The sequence below is a fragment of the Bombina bombina genome, chromosome 1 (genome assembly GCF_027579735.1).
Source record: "Bombina bombina isolate aBomBom1 chromosome 1, aBomBom1.pri, whole genome shotgun sequence".
NCBI classification, from domain to species: Eukaryota; Metazoa; Chordata; class Amphibia; order Anura; family Bombinatoridae; genus Bombina; species Bombina bombina.
In genome coordinates, this window is record NC_069499.1 from 953840341 (window position 1) to 953857269 (window position 16929).

General features: G+C 37.1%; 1 protein-coding gene across 1 annotated transcript in view; it reads right to left on the reverse strand.

The window, feature by feature from the left end:
- Positions 1-16929, reverse strand: part of APCDD1L (APC down-regulated 1 like) — a 278044-nt gene that overhangs the window by 180351 nt on the left and 80764 nt on the right. The gene's annotated exons all lie outside the window — the stretch shown is intronic.

Here is a 16929-nt window from a genome sequence, read left to right on the forward strand (position 1 = left end):
ACCACCAGAGCAGTGGGGACACGTATCAAAGAGCATCTAGCCCACATCTCCCATGAAAGAGCAGTTTCTGCTCTTTCTAAACACTTTTTGGAGGTACACCAAGGCCGAGTTGGATCCTTTAGGTGGCAGGCAATCGAGCAGATTGTCAGACCCCCTAGGGGAGGTGACAAATTTGGCATCTTATGCCGTCAGGAGATTTATTGGATCCATAAGCTCGGTTGCCTGTTACCAAGGGGATTCAACTCTGAATTTGACATCATCAATTACTGGCAACACTAATAGTTCTTATTACTGCAAGCGTATAGTTTATGTTGAAGTATCTATGTGCCCATCTTTGCAAAACTATGTATACATCAGCTCATGGAGGTATTTTACTTTAGACTAAGCCCATATTCTGACTATGGTCCCACATTTTGTTTCGTAAATTTAGATAGACATGTATATCTGGTTATATCTTTTGAGAATATCAACACCTTTGTTAGACAATCTATCCATATATATTTAAAATATTTCATTATTAGACTTTAAATACTTAAGTCTTATATACTTCTACACGCCAGCACATGGGCCTTGCACTATCTAAATGTTACCATTTGTTATATACACGATCACCATTCACATCCTAAATAACTTCATGTCCTTAAAACAAAGTACATAGAGCTCTTTATTCATCTTATATATATATACATTAACTAGATATTACTCATTATTTTAGCTAGGATGCCCTTAAGTACAAAAAACACTAGAGCTTGCTTTTGCACTAATGAAATGTTACTATATTCATTATTTGAATACACTTGATATGTTGCGGCTGCTGAGCTAATAGGGGCTACTAATTTTTGACAGTTATGTGTTCATTTAATGTTAGTTGTCTATTTTGTTCTCTTTATATGCATGTATATATATTGCTCTATTTATTTATTTTTCCCTCAAGGGGTTAAACATTGGGAGTCAGTTCTTCTTTTCTTTTATCACCTCCTCCAGGAGGAGCTAAGAGTTTTAAATAGAGTGCACCTGCACAGGTGCAACATGTCTATGACTACAGCCTGTTAGGCTGAAACCGGTCAGACCTTTCTCACTCCCAATGTTCATTGGAGTCTGCCTATTTTTTCGTTTTTAAATTATCCTAATAAAGTATACTTTTATTTTTCTACAACTCTCTTGTCTGCCTGAACACATTCTTGGATCTATTTGCTATCATTTTACTTGGAGTACTGGGACTCCAATCCTACTACACTGTTCACGGCGACACTGGATTGCCTAGCCGGGTGACGTCACGACCGGAGGAGGAGTCGAGCAGCGTGTCAGCGTGGAGACCAGCTGAGCAGAGTTGAAGCAAGGAACTACACTACTACGGAGCTACGGAGTTTCAGACAGAGACGCACAAGTGGATCTCATCGGACGGAGGTCACGCTATGGGTAGTGAGTAACCATTTATTACACTTTATTAAGGCTTGTGGCTCATTTGCGGATAGCAGGTAACTTAACCACATCGGAACCCTGTTATGTCAATTTTGTTTGAGCATTTCTCAGCCTAATATCTATATCCTACCCTAGCGTAAGGACTTTTTCCTATGCTTGCTTATTACACTTTTTCATCCATTTCATAAGCATCTGCAACACTTATCACCAAAAAGTGAGCGACTGGATAGATGGTTATGACCTGCCCTGAAGAGGATTATATGTTTCATGTTATATGTTTCACACATATTTTTTCAGCATAAATATGTGTATTAGGTCATATGGACTGATTGGTTGATTATTTTTGAGCACTTATGCAAGCATTTGAATATGCAGGACCTGGCTTTCCTGATATACACAGCTTGATTAACCTCTCATTTGCCATAATATCCTTCGTTTGCTGCTGTGTCTGCTTACTACTATAATATAATATATAACACATGTTTTGGATGTTTGGATTGTGATACAAGCACTAATATGTTATAACCCTTCAAGAATTTTACTAACTCTGCATGTTGCGATAGTAACAGCGGTCTCCACTAACGCTTGCTCATTCATTGTTTGCATCATTTGTTCTCTTTTTTCTCAAAGTTTACTTCCAATTACATATATGATATAAGATGGTGACTGGGAAATGAAATATATACCAGTATATCAAATGAACTGATATACAAATAAAGTCAGATATACATATATCTTTTATTGGTTTATACTACTAGTCAACTCATAAAAATGTAACTTTAAAAGGCATCTTTTAAATATTATAGGTGGAATACTCATGTTTGGACTTATAATTACGTGCTCGTCAGACTAAATGGGCCATGTATGGAACATATAGTTTATTAGAACTAGGAGATTATAAGTGTATAAAAATAGGCATTTGATAAAAAATATATATACTTTCTGTACTTAAATTTGATAATGAAACTGTTTAACAATGTCTGCTGCCACTGATGGTTCAGAAATCGTATTACAACTAAAAGATATTTGGCTGTTAAAAGACATACATTTCCCCGGGCCAATGAGATGTTCAGCTTCGATAAGGGCGTTCCCAGTTTTCACCAATGATTATAGAATGGAGGTGGGTTTTAATCGCCTGATATAAACCTTTACACAAGTGAACAGTTGGCTGATGTTGTTTACACTGACTGCTGAATTTGACCTGCTGCCTTGGATTCTAGTCACTATAAAGCAAATTTGGACCTGATATTCACTTCCAGATGTGTATAACCTCATATATGACGGTGAAAAATAATTTATTGGAAAAAGCTGGCCTCTCATATGGTTCTGGTAATGTATAAGTGATTGTTAAGTATATTTAATATTTAAATCAAGGTATTCTAAAGCTATAGCTAAATTGTAGCTGATATTTGAAGGGGTATTTTATAGTCACATCGCTAGTATTATATAGACCAGTATATTTCATATATTAAGCATACTGTGATATATTATAAAAATTGCATTTATTATTGTATTTACATTTCTGGTGATTTAAAGGGGTATTTTTTATTTTAAGTTTATGTTCCATAGTTTTATGTAATATAAAAATAATTATAGTTGCTAAGTAAATCCTACTGCTAAGAAAGGTTTTTTTTGTATTTCATATCTCTAAGTCAGGCTTATTATTGTGAATTCTCTTAGAAATTATATATAAACTTCTCTAGTTGTTGCAAATTAAGCATATTAAGTTTGTAACCCAGATTGTGGTATTAAGCCAAGGTTGCTGGCTATTTACAAATTGGTCTGCTATAATTCAGGTGTGACTTTAATAAGCGATTCAAGTAAGGTTAATTTTTAGAGATATATTTTATGGGCTGTTTTATATAGAAAATTGTAACATGTATAATTGATTCACAATCTAGTTTTTACATAAATATAATTCAATGTGTCTATAAAGATAACTAATCAGAACAAAGGATTAAATATTAATTTTTAATAATAATATTTTTGTCAAATTTATAGATATTTCTATAGTGATATTTTGGAGTACACTACAGAGATCTCACTCTTATGCTATTTTAATTGTAGATATCACTGACAATAGTTTTATACTGCTATTAATTATTAATATTCATAATTACAATACTTAATACATTGGAGGACACTCCTGAGACGTATCAACATAATTGGAGGTTACTGCTGAGATAGTAAATAATATTGTAACCTAGTATATACAACAATACTTTTTATACAGCTTGAATCTGGCTACTACGTGATCAGCTCCTTTTCTTTCTTCATAGCAGCGGTCCTCTTCTTCCATCTTCTATCTTCCATCTTTCACCCAAAGCTTCTTTTCTTCTTATCTTCTTATCATCTGACAGACGTCCACTTCATGCGATCACTGCCGCACACTGAAACTTGAAAGCAAGGTTCCTCCTTATATAGGGATGCCCTTGCATTTCTATTGGCTGTTTTTTTAACAACCAATAGAAAAATCTAGTCTATTGGTTAATTAGACTAAGAATTATAAAAAATAGCCAATAGTATAGTTTTAGTATAGAGTGACGCCTAACTGTGTTTTTTTTTTTTTTTGGTAGTGCTTTTTTTTTTTTTTGGTAAACTGTTTTTTTATTTTCAGTAAATTTAGTGTTTTTTTTTTATTTTGTGTAACTTAGGGGGTGTTAGGTTAGGGGTCTTTGGGTGGTTAGCTGTTAGGTAGTTTAGCAGTGATGGGATATTTAGCATTGGGGGTTGTGGCAGTTTAGGGGTTAATAGGCTATGGGGCTTATTGTGATTGGAGGTTGTGGCAGCTTTGGGGTTAGTAGGTTAGGGGGCTTATTGCACTTGGGGTTATGGCGGTTTGTCAATGTGATTCAGCAAGTGAACTGACAAACTTTGTCAGTTCACTTGCTGAATCACATTGAGAAAGGCTGTGCAACAGCTGAAACATGTTTGTGTAGTTCAACTTGTTTTTAAACTACTTTTATTACTCAACTTATACTACTTATAATTATTTTTGCTGCATTAACTGTTGCCTCATGCTACCCCTGACACCTGAAGCCGACGGTTCCTGATATCGGCCAGGAATATAGGGGGGTGACATGATAGCAGCAGTGCAGTAATTGTGGTGTACCTTTAGGTAATATATCTGTGTGGGTAATGATAGGTGATGTTTATCGCCTTAGTCATTAATTTTTAAATAAATTCCTTAATAAAGATTATAGGTTTTAATACCAGTATATACATTTATTATTCACTAGCAGATATTTCATGCTGTAATTTTACAGCTTATTACAAGCGATAGGTGTAAGAGTGCTTAATATCCCCTCTATACTCTCCCATTTCCTTTTCCTATTTTTTGATACACCTAATACCCTAACATGAACCCAGAGTCTAAACACCCCTAATCTTACACTCATTAACCCATAATCTTCCGCCCCCGACATCGCCGACACCTACATTATAATTATTAACCCCTAATCTGCCGCTCCGGACACCGCCGCCACCTACATTATACTTATGAACCCCTAATCTGCTGCCCCCAACATCGCCGACACCTACATTATATTTATTAACCCCTACTCTGCTGCCCCCAATGTCGCCGCCACCTACCTACACTTATTAGCTTTGTCTATGAGTAAGCACCTGTAGGGGGCGTGAAACGCGTAAGATTTCCCTGCTTGTTTTTATCTGCCATGTCTGTTATGAATTTTTAAATGATCGAATAAATTTTGAAGTTTTATTTTAAGTTTTGGAGTGAGAGCCTGCCATTCTATTTCCTTCATCTACACTTATTAACCCCTAATCTGCCGCCCCCAATGTCGCCACCACTATAATAAACATATTAACCCCTAAACCGCCGCACTCCCGCCTTGCAAACATTAGTTCAATATTATTAACAATACAAAGATATATATAGGAGTGCCAAAGGCTAAGGTATACGACAGGTTAATACTAGGACAACACCACTAGAATCTATGGGTGTGTGATAATATCTAGATGGAATCAATTAATTAACAAAGGTTCAGATTAATAGTAATTTAATTCACTATAAACAAAGCATTAAAAACATTAAACAGTATAAAAAACAGTTAAAACAAAGAGGTCAGACCTATCAAGATGGGAGGTCAGACCTATCAAGATGGGATAGGGATCCGAAATCAAAGTTAGATAGGATCTATTTGTAAGAGGATCAGATAGGGTGTTCAGATAGTTATTCCATTATCTCAAAAATGTTCACAACAACAATATAAATCATACAATAATGATCTAAAGCAAAATATATATCAAAGTATGTGCAAATAGTATCCCAAAATTGGGTGATAAACGTGAAAATAAAAGTTACAAATAAAAAATGAAATTGGTGAATAAAAATCCTTTATGACTCCAAAATAGTTGATAAAAAATGTGAATAAAAAAAGTGAATAAAAAATGCAAATTTGGGCCAAGGTTGTGCTTAACCCAATAGTAGATCAAATACCGGTATGATCATAAAAAGAAAAGAAAATAGATTGTGTTCAAATTATAAAATCAGATGATTTAATCCCCAGCATAGAGACTGATAAGGAGGTTGTTGGCTAATCCTGAAGGAATAACTACTGTGGTTATTATTAAAGCACACACCTACTATTGGACTCCATATGCATTATCCCCAATTTTGAATTTCTGAGGTGAAATTGGATCTGTTGAGAAACATTGGAAACCGGATATCGACTGGTTTATTTGGTAATGTATACAAGGTTTTTGGTAAGATAAGTTATATGCATAATCACTACAGTAAAATTACAATTGGAAGATTGGAAAGAACAAATTGGGCTTTTAAATTGTATTGCATAACCTTGAATAGCTCTTAGCCTGCCTATTTGTATGCAAGCATTTAAAGTAAACATTTACTATTGCTGTATGTAGCAGAGTTAAGGAAATAGTGCATATTTCAAGTTAGCATTTCATAGCCTATGTATTGTTAAACTAATCCCAATCTTAAATTGTTTATCTATGCAAACATATAATAATAATTCAGAAGTGTGTATTGTATTTTAAATTGGTAGTCACAGCCTATATATTGTTTAAATCTGTATCTGATTGGCTAAGTAACTCATCTGTGCAAGTTCTGATATTGTAAATTAATTTTGTATTAGGATAAATTACAGTTAAATAGCAGAATATATATATATATATATATATATATATATATATATATATATATATATATATATATATATATATATATATATTCCTATTGTTTATAAGCACAGTTTAGAATTGTACTGCTTGGATGTTAAAGGTTTTTAGTCCCATTGTGTTAACTAAATAAAAGGCTATTTTTAAATAAGGCTGAATTGTGAAGGTATATTTTTCTGGGTTTTATAAGAAGGATAGCATATCTTAAATAGTTTTCAAGCGCATATAATATTATTTCATATTCCTTTTATTACAAATATATTTCAAAAATGTTCATGGATATTAACTAAATAAAAGAATTCAGATATTTATATTAATTGTATGGTTTCTAGTAGATGCATGTTGATTAAGGGTTTCTATTTTTAAGGATAATTAATATTTGTATTGTGTTATAATCCTGCCATAAGCTGATATATTATTTGGAGAGCACTACTAAGATTTTCATAAATATACTGACAATAAGAAAACTACAAAAACTATGTGTCACATTCCTAGTGATACAGTGAAACTATTAGTGACAAAATTGTCTCTAGGAGATATATAAACTGACCAAAAGATTATAATATAATGTGATTCCCTATAAACAGAAATACATTTTTCTCATAAAAACTAAACAAAAATATCTATAAGATCGATCATAACAAACAATAATAAAATAAGCTTCTAATAAATGTATGGGTGGTGAATTCAATCAATCAATGTTCCCCATAGTATCAAATTGAATAGCGTATGAGTCCCCCAAAAAAATAATATAAGTCCTATAATAATCAGATGAATGACTTGGATTCTTAAAGATGAGTAGAGATAATCCTGGATTCCCAATCCATAAAACCAAATCCTGTGGGAAAAAACACAAAAAGTGCACTAAACACAGAGGCCTATGGGATTTGGTCTATTGGTACATAGACTTACCCCAAGTGCCGTGGTCCTTAGAGTATATGAGCCTCACAAATCAGTTTCGAATCGTCTACGTGTTTCAGCCCTAAATAGGGCCTTTTTCAAGACATACTGAGGCTCATTACTGACTAACCTTAAATACCTAGTGGAATTGAAGTTACTGGCGAAAAAAGGCGCCAATCTGAGTCTGGAGCGGTCGAATCAACCGCCATCGTCTGCCGCACTTCCGTTTCTTTAACCGGAAGTTGATTTGACCGGTATTTCCGGTCCGTCACTTCCGGTTACTATGTCTCCATTTTGTTAAAGGGCATACTTGTAGCAAGTCTGGGCAAGCGGTGGCGGCCAATTCATCATCTATTGTAATTCAATAGTTAAAGGTTTCAAATATATAGTTCGAAGACAATTGTTTCAAATATATATTTCAAAGATAATTGTGAAGGATGGTAAATAATATGTCGGATTAATATAACCATTGGGAAAAAAAAGTTTATTTATCCAGATAGTTATGGATTTATGTTTACTAAAAGATAAATCGTTTACATCCAAAATGACAATGTTATGTCAATGACATTTATATTAAAGATATTAAGGATTATAAAATAACTAAATCATCTGTTTAGATCTATTACAGTGGTGGAATAGTTACTTTTATTTGTCTCTATTGTTTGGATTTTAAGCTCATATACTCCAGGACTTACATATTTCTTTAAATACAGGAATGGTTTATTCACAATACAGGATGTGGATTATTAATTGCAAAATGCCTTTGGAAAGAATACCCTTTTTAAATTATATGTTAAAACAATGTTAGAAATGGATTTACAAATATTAGAAATAATATTAAACACTGGTATGTATTCAATATAACCAAATAAAAAATATATATAGACAGTTAGAATAGCACAAAGGATACATGTATAAATTAATTTCTATCTTAAGATCATAATCTGGGGTAAATATATAGAATTTCCTAATATGGTAGGTCACTGACAGCTGGTACTGAGATTTGGCACAAATTTCTGACACTTGACAACAAAACATCTCCTAAATGTGTATATTTTATTTTGGATGGAGGTGATATCTTATATTTCCCTCCTAAATGTGTATATTTGGAACAGCCAATAGAATGCCAGCTCAATCCTATTGGCTGATTGGATCAGCCAATAGGATTGAATTTCAATCCTATTGGCTGATTGCATCAGCCAATAGGATTTTTTCTACTTTAATTCCAATTGGCTGATAGAATTCTATCAGCCAATCGGAATTGAAGGGACGCCATCTTGGATGATGTCATTTAAAGATACTTTCATTTAGTGTTAGCCTTCGGAAGAGGATGCTCCGGGTCGGATGTCTTGAAGATGGACCTGTTCTGCGCCGGATGGATGAAGATAGAAGATGCCATCTGGATGAAGACTTCTGCCCATCTGGAGGACTACTTCGCCCAGCTTGGATGAAGACTTCTCCCGGCTTCGTTGCGAACTTCAGCCTGGTTGGATGAAGACTTCTCCCAGTAAGGTGATCTTCAAGGGGTTAGTGTTAGGTTTTTTTAAGGGTGTATTGGATGGGTTTTAGAGTAGGGTTGGTTGTGTGGGTGGTGTTTTTTTTTTGGTTTTTTTTTCAAAAAGAGCTTTATTAGTTAAATCAAAGGTTTACAATAAACACAACGAAACATACATTATTGCAAAAATCATTACATAGATGTGCAATCCTGCTTCTGTCGTGTTATAATGTTCTCTTTTTTTTTGCAAAATATACAAGATTTAACTATGTTATCCAAATAATGTCCATTCTTCGAGATCCATTGCGAACAAAGATATATTAATGGATATTAACAACAATATTAACTTGACTATATTCTCCACTAGTATATTCCAGAAAAGCCGTTAGAAGAGAGTAGGGGAATTTAAAAGTTTAAGAAGAGGTTAGTGAATTGTGAGTTGGGAGGGGAAGAGAAGAGGTAAAAGGGGAATGAGAGAGAGAAAAAAAAAAAAAGGGGGGGGGGGGAGGAGGGGAGGGGGGGGGGGGGAGAGGGGAATTCTATATAGTTCCGTTCCACATTGCCAAGATCATTTCGTGCACTTCTTATTTGTCTATTTTTAGGTAATGATATCTTTCTAGAGTGAGAAGTACCGTGACCTCATTCCTCCATTCCTCCAGTGTAGGGACTGTTTGAGTTTTCCATCTCTTAGGTATCAATTTTTTAGCTCCTGTAATCATAATCAACAGTAGAGCTAGCTTAGCCAGATCTTTGATTCTGGGCAGGGAGCAAAACATGATGCTCTCTATTGAGTTGGGAAGATGAATATTCAGTAAGTTGGATATATTAGAAAAAATATTCACCCAGTAGGAGCCCAATTTGGGGCATGACCACCAAATGTGATGGACAGAACCCTCTTCCCCGCAACCCCTCCAACAAGTGTTACTTAGTGTAGGAAATATTTTGTGGAGCCTAACAGGGGTGAGGTACCACCTGCTCAAAAGTTTAAAGTGCATCTCTTGGATGTTTGCTGAAACAGAGGAGCGTTTTGTAAGTGCAAAGGCCTTTTTCCATAATTCTGGTCCTATATCTTGGGCTAATTCATTGTTCCAAGCTATAGTATATGATGGTAGGGGTGTCTCACTCTCAGAGGAAATAATCTTATATAGCAAGGATATGAGATGTCTTGGTAAGTTTGGGCGAATACAAAGTTCCTCAAAAGGCGAGAGTTTACGACCCATTTCCGCCCGTTTTTTATGATGAGAAATGTAATGAAGTAATTGGCTAAAGTTGAGCCAGGGGGTGAATATTTCCCTGTGGGTCTCGGCTAGTTGAGCTTGTGTTTTAAAGGTATCATTGTCTCTAAGGAACTGCATTGATCCCTTTCTGAGGCCATAATGGGGAGAGTTACGAAAGCTTAATTTCCAATATGGAAGGTTAGGGTTTTCAATTATTGGCGTAAGGGGCGAGGTTCTAGACAAAATATGAATACTAGTAGCCAACGTCTTGTCCCATTCCGACAGTGTTTCCGCTGTGATGATATACTTGTGCAAATGTTTTGGTCTAAGCGCTAGTGGTATCCATGCTAGAGTGCCTATATTGTTTGTTGTAAATATTTGCCTGTCTAAGCCTATCCAAGCTTTATATTTGCTGTTGTGTGACCATTCAATTATTCTCTGTAGAAAAATCGATCTTCTGTACACTGCCAAGTTTGGCAACCCCAACCCTCCTCTGTCTCTTGACATATACATCGTTTTCTTCGGAACCCTAGGCCTAGTGTTTGCCCAAATGTAGTGTTCTATTATAGATTGCAATTGTTTGATATAACCTCCCTGTAGGGGAATAGGTAACGCTTGAAGGGTGTAGAGGATTCTAGGGAGGATATTCATTTTAAATACTCCGATCCTCCAAAGCCAGGAAAGAGGCTTGGTCTTCCAACTAGATAGATCCCTAACGATGTCATTTTTTAAGGGGATGTAATTATGTTTGAAGAGGTCTTGGACGTTAGGCGTTAGATATATCCCTAAATATTTAAGTTTTTGATGAGCTAACTGTATATTGTGTTTCTTGTGTAGAGAAGTTATATGGTGTGGAAGGGTATTAATGTTCATTAGTTCGGATTTATTTAAGTTAAGATGGAAGTTGGATACTATCCCATATGACTTAAGTTCTTGCAGATGTTTCAACGTCGGTAAGTGTAAAAAGCACATCATCTGCATATAAGGCCTGCTTATTCTCCTGATTACCCACCCTTACACCTCTAATTCTGTCATTTAACCGCACTTTCTGAGCTAGAACCTCGATAGATATAGCAAACAGTAGGGGTGATAGTGGGCATCCCTGCCTCGTCCCGTTGCTGATATAAAACGTATCTGAGAGTGTCCCATTAACCCGAACCCTCACGTTAGGGGCCGAGTATAGCGCCATTGTCATGTTTTAAAAGGCTTGTGGGATGCCCATCTCACTCATAGCCTTCTGCAAAAAAGGCCATCCCACGCTATCGAAGGCCTTCTCCGCGTCTGTTGCAAACAAGACCATGGGAGTGCCCGTAACCTTCGCATGATTGATTAGTTGGATGTCTTTAGTAATATTGTCTCTCGCTTCTCTACCAGGGATAAACCCAACTTGGTCTTTATCTATCAGGGCTGGTAAAATTTTATTCAATCTGTTGGCTAAAATCTTGGCCAGTATTTTCATATCTGTGTTGATTAATGAAATAGGCCTATAATTGCTCGGGCTTGTGATTTGTCTGCCTGGTTTAGCTAAGACTGTTATGTGCGCTTCTAGTAGAGTTCTTGTCAATGTAGGGTCGTCTCTAAGTTTGTTAAATAACTGTAGCATGTATGGTGCTAATGAGTCCCTGCATTTCTTAAAATAAGCAGAAGTAAGCCAGTCTGGGCCGGGGCTTTTTCCAGTAGGAATATCTTTTATGGCTTGTTGGAGTTCCTCTATTGTTATATTTGCTGACAGGGAGTCTGCTGTTTGTTTATCTACTGTTGGGAGTTGTAGGTTATGGAAATACTGGTCTAGGTTATTTTCAAATGTTGAATTGCCCTGTGGGGCCTGATGTCCTAGGTTATAGAGCTTATTGTAATAATTTCGGAAAGTATCCGCTATCATAGGGCTATCTTTCACTGTTTTACCGTCTGATGTCTCTAGGGAGTGAACATATGTGTTTAATTGTTTCCTTTTTAAATTTCTGGCTAATATTTTACCGGGTTTATTACCTCCTTCATAGAAATATTGTTTAAGGAATAGCGCTTTGCGTTGATGTATCTCTGTCAAGTGTTGTTTAAGCTGAAGCCTACTATTCATAAGTTCATGGAGAATTTGCTCGTTGTGAGGGTTTTGTTTGTGATCTATTTCCAGAGATCTAATCGCCTGTAAAGTTTAGTGTGTTTGTCCCTAGATATTCTATTTAGCTTAGACTTCTGCTTTATAAACATGCCTCTGATTACAGATTTATGAGCTTCCCATTCTATTTGTCTAGAGGAAGATGTTTGGGCGTTTAAGGAGAAGTAGTCAGTGATTTCCTTTTGGATTTGACCTAGAAATATTGTGTCATTTAATAAGGAGTCCTCTAGTCTCCACACTTTATGGGAGACTGGGATGAGAGTATTTTACAAGTCACTGGGGCATGATCCGACCATGTGATCGGGCCAATGCTGCAATCCCCTGCGATGGAGAGGCCCTGTGAATCAGTGTATATGTGGTCAATCCGTGTATAACATTTATGGGGGTTGGAGTAGAAAGTGTAATCCCTCTCTAAAGGGTGCAGAGTCCTCCATATGTCATGGAGTGTAAGGTCATGTAAGATTTTTTTTATAGCCTTCAGTTTTCTAGCTGCTAAGGTAGAGGTCCCTCTAGATGAATCTACGTGTGGCTCCATTGCGAGATTAAAATCACCTGCTAGAAAAACCACGCCTTGCACGTGGTCTAGAATCAAGTTAGCTATCTTTTTAAAGAATCCAATTTGTGTTTGGTTTGGAGCATATATGTTAATAATTGTAAGTGGATGGCTATATAGGAGGCCCTTCAGTAAAATGTATCTACCTGTGGGGTCCCTTTCGACATGGAGAATTTGTATGGGTAAGGTTCTATGGAATAGAATGCCCACAGCGGCTCTCTTGTTGGAGCTGGAAGCGGGTATTGTTTATTAAACCATTTAGGTTCTCTACCTTTTTGGAAATGTGTTTCTTGGATCATAAGAATATGGCTATTAATTTTGTTCAGGTCTCGGAAGGCTATTGATCGTTTCCCTGGGTTATTTAGACCCTTAGCATTAATTGTGGTTATCTGTAATGTGTGGTCTTGGAATTTGCTGATCTTGGGTTGCATCTTGGAATGTGGGGGGATAGGAGAGAAGTGGAGAAAAAAAAAAAAAAAAGGGGGGGGGAAGAGGTCAAGGGTTTACAGGAAAGAGAAAAAGAGCAAGAAAAGAGAGGAGTAAGATATGCTTTAGAAGTAAAGAGTAGTAGAGTATAAGCAGCGGGTCTAGACTTTTTCTCTCTAGACAGGGCCAGACAAGTTTTGTCTTGAATACTCTGGATGGCTTATTTAAACAATTCTACAGCTTTCGGAGAAATATAGTCTGGGGGAGAAAGTAGAGTTTTCACTATAACCAGTATAATGAATATATTAACTTATAACAGTAATATTGGTGAAAAGGGGTATTTCATCCATGCACAGCAAACAATAACCATTAATAATTGTTGAAATTGACAAGTACAAACCCTCCTAGGAGTAGTCCCCAGAGGGAAGCCGAGGAAGAGCGTGAAAAAAGTCTGCCGGGAAAGGAAAGGCGAGGGGAAGAGTGAATTGAAGAGCCTTATAGGGGGGAAGGGGAAAAGAGTAATAAGAAGGGGGGGCAATTCCTTAAGAGATACAAGCTAGATAACATATTGCCACGTAGCAGCACAGCTTACACAGTATCCCATTTCCCCTGTCTGTTTTAGGTATTGACCAATGTAACCGTGTTGGGAAGGGAAAGGGAGGGAAGGATAGATAGGAAGGAGGAAAAGAAGGGGAGGGGAGGGGGGAGGGAGGTAGAAAAAGGGGAAAGGAAAGGGGAGAAGTAAGTATAAGAGGAAGAGGGGGGGAGGAGGGATAGAGAAGAGAGATGGGAAAAGGCAGATTAGGGGTTAATAAATGTAGGTATGTGGCTGCGATGTTAGGGCCTGCAAATTAGGGGTTAATAATATTTAACTAATGTTTGCAAGGCGGGAGTGCAGCGGTTTAGGGGTTAATATATTTATTATAGTGGTGGCGATGTCCGGTTCAGCAGATTAGGGGTTAAATTTTTATTTTAGTGTTTGCGATGCGGAAGGGCCTCAGTTTAGGGGTTAATAGGTAGTTTATGGGTGTACTTTTTAGCACTTTAGTTAAGAGTTTTATGCTACGGCGTTGTAGTGTAAAACTCTTAAATACTGACTTTAAAATGCGGTACCAGTCTTGATAGGAGAGGGTGTACTTTTTGGCATACTCGTAATACCGGCGCTATGCAAGTCCGATTGAAAAAAGAGGATACGCAATTTACGTAAGTGGATTTGCGGTATTTCCAAGTCTGGCCAAAAAAGTGAACGGTGAGCCTGTACCTTCAAGACTCGTAATACCAGTGGGCGTTAAAAAGCAGGGTTAGGACCAGCCAACACTGCTTTTTAAGCCTAACGCACAACTCGTAATCTAGCCGTTAGTTTCCAGGGAGAATATAGCTAAATTATGATGTAGATGTAGGCGCTCTGTGGGAGTTAGCCGGGCATTCCACAGGAGTAACCTGTACTTTGATTGGGATACATCGCCAGTAGTGCAATATATTACAATCTCTGAAGTGCAGGTTACAAGTAGGGTGTCAGCATTGTTTGTCTTGCCATCTTTTCAGTAGTGAGACTTTACAGCAGAGGCGTAACTAGAAACCACTGGGCCCAGGTCTAAGAAGGCCTCCCACCCAAAAACAAAACAAAACTGAATTTGATACAATCTGCAAAAGGAGGTATCCTGTGCCCACAGTCTGTGAGATGGTCTGATCCCCAACTGTATATTGTGACAGTGTTTAACCCACCAGTACTGTATAGAGTGAGTCAGTGACACAGTCTGTAATCTGCCAGTGAGATGACTGGCCTGACCCTACCTGCCCCAGTACTTTATAAAGTGACCACAGTAGTCTGTGACATGGTCCAACCCCCCGTACTGCATATAGTGGTACTGTATAGTGACACTGTTTACCCCCTCCCCCCATGCTGTAGTAACAAGGTCTGTAATTTGCTGGTTACACAAACATACACACACACACACACACACACATAAATGCATAAATACACACACAGTCACAAACATACATACACACATACATACACACACACACACACCATACACACATACATACACACACACACACACACACACAATGGGTAAAACAGAAAGACTAACCCCTGTAGTCAGAGACACTAGTGAAGCATCATGTCACACTCACATGATATCAGTGCAGGCAGTGGCAAGTCAACGTTTTTCATTTAATTTTTTTTTTATTTAAGCTGGGCCCCCACCCTTGGGGGCCCAGTTGCAATTGCGACCTCTGAACCCCCTGTAGTTTTGCCTCTGCTTTACAGAGTTAGGCAGTTAGTGTAGGTGTAGTTACAGTTAGGTCACATAGGTATTATTTAAAGTGTTCCAACATAGAAACCGTGTTTGATTTCAGCGAGCGCACTGCCTGCGCTATGTAGGAACACTTCAAATACGTTCCCCCTCCAACCACTGAAAGTGCCAACAAGTGGCTATGTTGGCGGACTTTTGCAGAAGCCAAAATCCCTTTTATTTCTTATAGGAGACACTCATCACTCACCGGCACTTTGCGGGTCCGCCCCCTTTTTTCATATATCGACAGACTATGTGGATAGACTGCGATGCCGATGAGGCCAGAAAGGCAGTTTCTCGTGGGTCTGTCATTGCTTTGAATATCGGGGCTTACTGTGATTTACTCATCTGTTTTCAGATTGGGAAATCCTTAGAATCTGGTCAGTTATAGACATATGAGTTTATATTAAGTGTGTCACAGGGAAAATGCCAGGTAAAGTGTATATAACTATAAAAAGTATTACTGAGACATGTGTCAGATATAGGGCCATACTGAAATATCACAAGGAAATTATGCCATGATGAAATGTACCAGGTAAAAAGTGTTGTATACCCAAGTGTGCCACAATGAAATAAGCCTGATAAGTGAGGTAAGTGATGAAATTGGATACAAATATGTGGTAACAAGAATATTACTTCCCTAATTATGTTATTATGTAAGTGGCACAATATTAAAGACCTATACGTGTGCTGTGTGTGCTTTTTTTCTCTGTTTCTTTTTTATTATTGGTTGCTCTTATGTTTACAAAGAATCGCTGTGTTAACATTCAGTAAAGCTGGATTTAAAACGACCTGATATCTGCTTTTCACATTCAGAGGTATACACGATTGCCTCTTATTTTCTTTTTATTTACCCTAATAATAGTTATGTGTTGCTGTTGGTGTACTTAGGGCAAAAATGTATTCCTGAATGGGGAACTTTCTTTAAAAAGGGATGAGAGTCAATGCTTGACAGCTTCTTCTTGGACTAAATGGTTGTTGCAGCCATGCATGTGATTCTGTAAGGGCAGTTTCTCAATCCTGTAACAATTACTTGTTAAAGGGATATTGCTTACCAGCAACTCTGTTGTTAATAACTTGCCATCAAAAACCTGCTGGTGATTAGTTAAAGGGACATTAAACACTAAATATATTTTATAAGCTTAGTATTGAGGTCATTCCCCACCTCCCTCTAGTCTAGAGTGCAGCCAAAATTCCTTTAGGTGTATGGGAGAACCTGCTTCATTCAGGTGTTACTTTCTCTGTAACATTCAGTTATAACCCAGTGTCTCCTTTGTCTTGTCAAGGCCACCGCCCTTGTGACAATTTACAATTAAACATTCTATGCAAGTAAACCAAGGTAC